General features: G+C 34.1%; 1 long non-coding RNA gene across 1 annotated transcript in view; it reads left to right on the top strand.

The window, feature by feature from the left end:
* The window catches only part of LOC132014953 (uncharacterized), a 33,859-nt gene continuing 26,051 nt past the window's right edge, over positions 1-7,808 (top strand). Inside the window, exon 1 of the long non-coding RNA XR_009403506.1 lies at positions 1-356. This is a non-coding gene — a long non-coding RNA (uncharacterized LOC132014953). The remainder of the gene's footprint in view (positions 357-7,808) is intronic.

The raw sequence follows: 7,808 nt of genomic DNA, 5'->3' as shown, positions 1-7,808 counted from the left end.
ACCCACTCTAAGCTATTCACTATTCTGAGTAGATAAAAACAATAAAAGTTAGTCCCTGAGGCAATGCATATGAAATAGACATAAGCAAAATAAGAAATTATGGTAATATATGCTCTTACAGTAATAATGAAAAAATTCACAAAATATTCCCTTAACTGTTTTGGAATGGGGCAGTCTATTATTTTTTTGTAGTCTAGTTCTCGCTAAAATATTATTACAACAGAGAGAGGAATCTTTTTCAAGTCAAATAGAAAGACCAGTTTTACAAATATGCATGGGCAAACTGTCAACTCGCAAACCCAGCTAAGAAAAAGAATATGCATTTACAGAAGTCAGAGAAGAACAACAAATTTAAGGTGAGTATTTACATTTTATGAGGCAATAATCCTCCTGGCAACCTCATTTAAATACCTTTCCTCTCTTTGCTCAGCTTTCCCTTTCTCTCCTCTCTGGTTAGAATTCAAGTCTAGCAGAGAATTGTTCTAGGACTCCCCTTTTTACAGATAATGGGTTAAAAAAATATGCAAATGATTAGCACAAATGGACCAGGATATGAGTAGTTCACACTGATTGATACACAGACACATGCACACACACACACACACACACACACACACACACACAATATAGTCAAAGGATTAATTTGTGAAGATTAAATAAGCTAATGCTTATTTAAAAACTCTTTGATACAGAGCAAATGCTGAGTATTTTACTGTTATTAAATTTGCTTTATTGTTTTTTAATTTTTTTTCTTTTTTTAAAATATTTTATTTATTTATTTGACAGAGAGAGAAAGCACAAATAAGGGGAACCGTAGGGAGAGGGAGAGGGAGAAGGAGAAACAGGCTACTTGCAGAACAGGGAACCCAATGCAGGGCTCATTCCCAGGACCCTGGAATCATAACCTGAGCCGAAGGCAGATGCTTAACAGACTGAGCCAGACAGGCACCCTAAAATTGCTTTTTTCTTTAGCTCACTGCTAACTATAGAACTACAGAAACAAACTGTAGATAGGATAGTAAATGATTCTATGCATTTTTATTGGGTTTTACATAACTTAGAATTTGTATTTCTAAATTATTTGTCTTGAAACAACCAGAATAAAGTAAATTCCAAATATGTGTTAAGGTTTTTTGTTTGTTTTCAGAAAGAGAGAGAGAGGGGGCAACCATGAGAGTGGGGAGGGGTAGAGGGAGGAGCAGACATCTTAGTGATCAGAGAGCCTGATGCAGGACTCGACCCCAGGACCCTGAGATCATGACCTGAGCCAAAGATAGATGCTTAACCAACTGAGCCCTCTTGTTAAGGTATTTTATTAAGATCTCAGAGATTTCATAATTTTTGTAAGAAGGTCTGACCTCACAAGCAGCAGCTACTTTCCTTCTGTTCCTATTCAATCTGTGGGCATTCATTAATGATTGGTTACAGTTTTGTTCTTTAAGTTTCCATTTTGTGAGAAATTTGGAGGAAGTAACAGAAATGAATTGGTTGTGAAGTACAGAGGGAAAAAGGTAGAAGCATATTGTGACCTATGTGCTCAAAATGTCATGAGAAAAGTCTTACATTAACTCAAGATATATAATGTATGTGGTGATTATGTTTTCCTAGAGAAGTGGGCATTTAGCCTAGAAGACATATTTGTGTTTTAAATGTTAAGAAAGACACAAACTGAGTTTTTTGTGGCAATGGATAAAACCTAGGAATTATGCCCACAAATGGATAAAGCAATAAGTAGAGGTTTTTTCCCCCTAGCTTTCATAGTTTTTTTTGAACTTACATTGACTTTGTTGCTAAACGCATTTTCTGCCAATCAATAATATTTATTGAGTGCCTATTCTATTTTAAGCACTATACTAAGACACTGTAAAGACAGCTTTGCATTGATTGACTAGAAATACAGCCAATGTCTCACTTAAGAGATGAAAATTCTGCTACTGTAAAAAAAAAACTTATACCATTTCAATAATAATGCTCAAAATAAAACCAAATTGAGATAGTGTTCTTATTGGAGACAATTATAAGTGACAGTCAAATTATATTACATGGGAAAAATAAAGATATTTTTACTAAATGCTATTACTCTGGTCTATGGCAGAGATTAACAAACTTATTCTCAGGACCTATTTACACTCTTTTTTTTTTATTTATTTTAGTCACTATATAGTACATCATTGGTTTTTGGTGTAGTGTTCCATGATTCGTTGTTTGTGTATAACACCGAGTGTTCCATGCAATATATGCCCTCCTTAATACCCATCACCGGACTAACCCATCTCCCTACCCACCTCCCATCTAAAACCCTCAGTTTTTTTCCCAGAGTCCATAGTCTCTCAAGGCTCATCTCCCCCTTCAATTCCCCCCTTCATTTTCCCCTTCCTTCTCCTAATGTCCAGACCTATTTATTTATACTTTTGAAACTTGCTAAGGACCCCAAGACCTTGTGGTTATGTGGACTATATTTATTAGTATTTTTAATATTAGAAAAAATAAAACTAAAAAAATTTAGAAATAGTTAATTCATTTAAACACAATAATAACAAACCTATTATATAACATAGGTTACATATTTTTATGAAAATTACTGTATTTCCAAAATAAAAAGCTGGGTGGGAAGAGTGGCATCGTTTTGCACATTACAAATCTTTTTAATGTCTGACTTAATAGAAATCATGCAGATTCTTGTATCTGCTTCTACATTCAACGTGTTGAAGTATATTATCTTGTTTGAAATAGATGAAGAAAGCACAATCTCACATAGATATGCAATTGACAAAGGAAGGGGCATTTTAATGGCTTTTTTATGTAATTGTGGCTATTCTACTTTGATATTACCCCAAAACTCAACAAGCGGTTGTTTAAGATTAGTTGCAATGTGGAATCCAAAACCACATCATTAATAAACCTTTCTTACACTGGTTCACTGGGTAATGTAAATTGTCCAAAAGTCAACACGTTTTTGTTAATTATATAGCACCCCTTAAAAATTACCTTCATCAATAACCAGCAATCTCAGCAAAAAAAAAAAAAAAAAAAAAAAAAGTCATTAAGTACCAGAAAACTACCAAGCTCACAATTGCAGACAGAAGTTTTCCAAATTCTCATTTTTGCTTGAAAGCTTGCATTTTATCACTGGCAAAATACTGTCAGTTGTGACAAGCTCCCTTCACTCATGTTTGAGCAAATGTCTGCCCAATTATCTAAGTATGGATAATTATAATTTGTTTGTCAAGTTGTTCTCTCCAGTAAAAATTATGTTCTAGGAAGAAGCAGCTAGTTCAGCTTGCAACTCGAACAGTCCCTTCTCCTCCAGATGACTTCATTAAGATGCAGAGTTACTTTTAGGTATACCTCTCATTTCACATCACAGAATATTTCTTTAAATGCATCCCCAGGGGTGAGATTGAACAAAATTAATACTTTTTACTTTTTCATCAGGAATATTTTTTTGTTTTGTTTTTTAAAGATTTTATTTATTTATTTAACAGAGAGAAAGATCACAAGTAGGCAGAGAAGCAGGCAAAGAAAGAGGAGGAAGCAGGCTCTCCGCTGAGCAAAGAGCCCAGTACGGGGCTCAATCCTAGGACCGTGAGATCATGACCTGAGCTGAAGACAGAGGCTTAACCCACTGAGCCACCCAGTCACCCCTCATCAGAAATGTTAAGTGATACTAGTTTTTGTTTATCTTCCTCCTGTGAGTGTATGCAGGTCACGAACACCATGATTACTGGTGGATTTTGGAGCAATGGCCTTAATTCACACTAAAGCTCCACCACAGATCCACCATCACTTCAGTGGCATTTGTGTGATGTCAACCTGGTGAAAACGACAAGTGACATTTTAATATTCATATGAAAACATTTTCAATCTCTTTGAGAGGCCATTAGGGATACTCAGGGGCTTAAGGAGCATATTTTGAGAATGTTTAGTCTTCAAGTTTCTGATTTTACTATTGTATAACCCACACGTTGTTACTCAGCAAAATCTACTCACAAATATTCTTCCCTCTGCCTGATTTTAAAATAAAGTAGGTATTACACTATGTTGAACAAATGTACCCCATGGATCTTATTACAGGTAAAGGTATTGCATGTGAAAATATTTAAAAATATTTTAAATGATCAGATCTTTAAATTTTTCATATATTTTATGCAGTCTCTCAAAAATTAAAGCATTGTATTAGCAAGATATTTCTAGAATATTAATAAATAGTAATTTCTATATAGATAATATAGATATATAGATATAGATATATCTATATAGATAATTCTACATTTGATTTAAAAATTTAACATCTAATATAGTGTCTTGGATTTAAATTTTAACATCATACTATTATTATAAGTCCTTTAAATTTCCCTGGGTTTCTTATTAAGCCATAAAATATCTGTCTACATTTAAGAAGTAAACATAAAAATATGTATGTGGTATGCTTAGAATTTTTCTACTTTATGTTCTATTTTTTTCCACTAATGTGGACATCTAGGAATAAGTTAATTTTATTAATTGGTGACAAGTTTCCATTTGAAACAAAATTTAAATATTTAGATTCAAGAGTCTGCCTTAAATAGAAAATGATTCTTAACAGCATATTGTCAAAAACTATACTGTTTGGATAAAGCCAAAAATTCTATATTATTTGTCATCATTATAGTTTTAGATCTCACTCTGAAGTAAATAGCTTAAAAATAAAATCTATATAAAAACAAACCAGTAAGAACCTCTTTGCTTACACTGATCTTTCTATATAATTTAGTTGTGGGGAGAAATGTGTTAAAACCAAATAGAGAGAGAGAGTGTGTGTCTGTAAATTATAGATCCTCTCTACTATAAGATTTCATATTTTTAAAACTTTTTAAAAAGATTTTATTTATTTATTTTATAGAGAAAGAGAACAAGCAGGGGAGAGGGAGAAGCAGGCCCCCGCTGAGCAGGGAGCCTGACATGGGGCTCGACCCCAGGACCCTGAGATCATGACTTGAGCCAAAGGCAAACGCTTAACCCACTGAGCCACCCAGGTGCCCCAAGACTTCATATTTTTGCAATTAAATTCCTGTGGGGCTTTTGCTTATTAAAATAGGTCCTAAAGAAATAAATGTTAAAATAAGAAGAATATTATTTAAAGTCATAAAGCATGGATGAGCACCAAGGAGTCCAGAGCTCCTAAAATTGTCGGCAAAATGTATCGTATCTATGGACTGTTTTCCTAAGAAGAGGTTCCAAAGCTTTTATCATGGAGTTCAAGACACCAAAAAGCAAAGAATCACTGAATCTCTATTTTATAGTAGAGTAATTCTGTAAAATATGAACAGGATAAATCATGTAATGTCAAAGGCCCATACTTGATAACTAAGGTGAACTTATGTTATAGATATAAACCATGCATACCTAACTATATCTTAACAATTAATTGGGGAGTTTTGTTCATCATTTTTTCTGTAATCTCCTTAAACTGGCTTTGTGTTCCACATTGCAATAATAAGGATTGTTAAGGAGCATTTATTCAAGAATATCATCTAAAACCTAAACATAATAATGGATATACATTACTTATGAAAACATTTAAATACTAGATAAACATAAGGGACTTTATTACCAGTTACACAGTATGAGCAGAGAGTTAAATAGGTTTATTATCACCTAAACTTGGCATTCTTTAGGAAGTGTGACTCATGGCTCGTAACACTTCTACTTCTGAGTAGTTCTGTAGTTTTAAAGCATCTTTGCAAGGTGATAATCAGTGACATTGCAGTGTCATTTAGAAACTGACAGTATCCTGGGCTTCATGTCTTATTTCACAAAGTGATGAATTTAGACTGTAATGAAAGTTGCTTATTTTCTTTTTATTAGAATTCCTAATTTGGGGGACACCTGCGTGGCTCAGGTGGTTAAGTGTCTGCCTTCAGCTCAGGTCATGATTCCAGTATCCTGGGATCAAGTCACACATCAGGCTTCATGCTCAGTGGGGAGTCTGCTTCTCCCTCTCCCTCTGCCTGTTACTCCCCCTGCTTGTGCTCTCTCTCTCTGTCAAATAAATAAATAAAATTCTTTAAAAAAAAATTCCTAATTTTGAAAGGAAAAAGAATTACAAATCTCAGTTTGTAACTTCATTTACCGTGCCATCAGAAACACACATATTCATATATATGCACACATACATTCAGATTATTCAATTCTATATCATGTTTCTTTGTTATGTTAAAATAGTCTTCTTCTACAGTTTTTTTCTGGTAAAGATTTCCCTTCACAAACTCAAAATGATTTGTGCATTTCCAAATTTTACAAATATAGAAATATCCATAAGATGGTGCTGTATCTTTAATTTGGTCAAACACTTGAATGCTAAAATACATCTTTTACAAATATGGTTAAAAGACTAGGTTATCATTTAACCTGTAGTAAGTCTTATTCTGTAGAGATGTCAGGCTAAGTGTAACCAGAATCTTTACATACTGATTTTTCATATATCACACAATTGCTAAAATAACTTGATCCCAGATTTAGTCACCAACTCTAGGTGAAAAAAATAATTGAAATTCTCATTTCAGCAGACATTTTCTAAAGAACAGCCACTTCTCACATACCATGTTAGACAAATGAAGGAGTTGAATTATATACTGTATCAATTTCTACAAGTTTAACAATAGTCTTTAAAAGTCCTCTGAAATATCCAATTTGATGGAAATTAGAAATGACATCACATGCAAGCACTTCCTTTCAAATGTTGAAGGACTATAGAGGAACTAACTCAATAATTTTCTCTATCTAGTAAGATTATTTACCCAGTAAGGGAAAGGTAATTTAAGATGTGCTAATTGTATAATGTGTTTCTGATTTAGGGTGATGTGATCAGGAGAAGTAATAGCTCATATCCTATCTAATTATCACTCATAAGCAGATTTAATAAAGAGAGTACTTAAAAATTGGTTACAGGATCCTTTGTGTTTAAGATAAACAATCTTATGCCAAAGGAATAGAAACCATTATAGATAGGGGAGATGAGTTCCTGAAAGGAATTATTTGAAGTCTTGAAGGGCAATAATGTAGGTATATTAAGGCAGGAACCAAGTCTCCTTCACATAACCACACAAAAATCTCAAAATATTTACTGCTATAATTTGGGGGCATATTTAATTTTATGGATTGGCTTTTCTGTCAGTTGCTCAAATTTTTTTCTCGCTTTGAATAGTGCCATCTTCTGATTGACACCATCATTACACCTTGGAATCTAATACGATGCTGGAGTTTTGTAAAAAACTTTGAATAGATTAGTCATCATCATGAAGTTCTGTACTAGTAAAAAGAAGACAGCCTGAGACAGGCAGGTATGACCCATTCCGACAGAGGGATGAGGGAAGCAGGTGGTGCTTGAGCTGAGATCATAAGGATAAGCGTGAATTAGGAAGTGTCTTTCATAATATGTTGAGGACTTGCTTCAAAATTATCTGGGCTGGTGATGGGGTGGATGGTGCCATAGATGAAATAAGATTAGTATTGCAAGCATAAATATGTTTGAGAATTTCAATAATGGGTGTGTGTGTGTGCGCGCCTGTATACATCTAGATCTCTATAGTATTTCGGGCAGAAAGGGGGATGTATTTAAAGGCTCTGAGACAAGAAGGAATCTGGTTCGTTCCAAGTCCCTGAAAGAAGGCCAGAGTGGCTGGAATGCCCAGAACTGAAGCCAGATAGCCTAGGGCACTGTGGACCGTACCCAAGATTTTGGCCTTTATCCTATGAGCAATGATGGGTGTTAGGCATCAGAATTATATACATATGTTTTATTTTTATTAAAAAAATCATGCAGGCTG

The sequence above is a fragment of the Mustela nigripes genome, chromosome 4 (genome assembly GCF_022355385.1).
Source record: "Mustela nigripes isolate SB6536 chromosome 4, MUSNIG.SB6536, whole genome shotgun sequence".
NCBI classification, from domain to species: Eukaryota; Metazoa; Chordata; class Mammalia; order Carnivora; family Mustelidae; genus Mustela; species Mustela nigripes.
The sequence above is the reverse complement of the archived record's forward strand: the minus strand, read 5'-3'. Positions and strand labels throughout refer to the sequence as shown.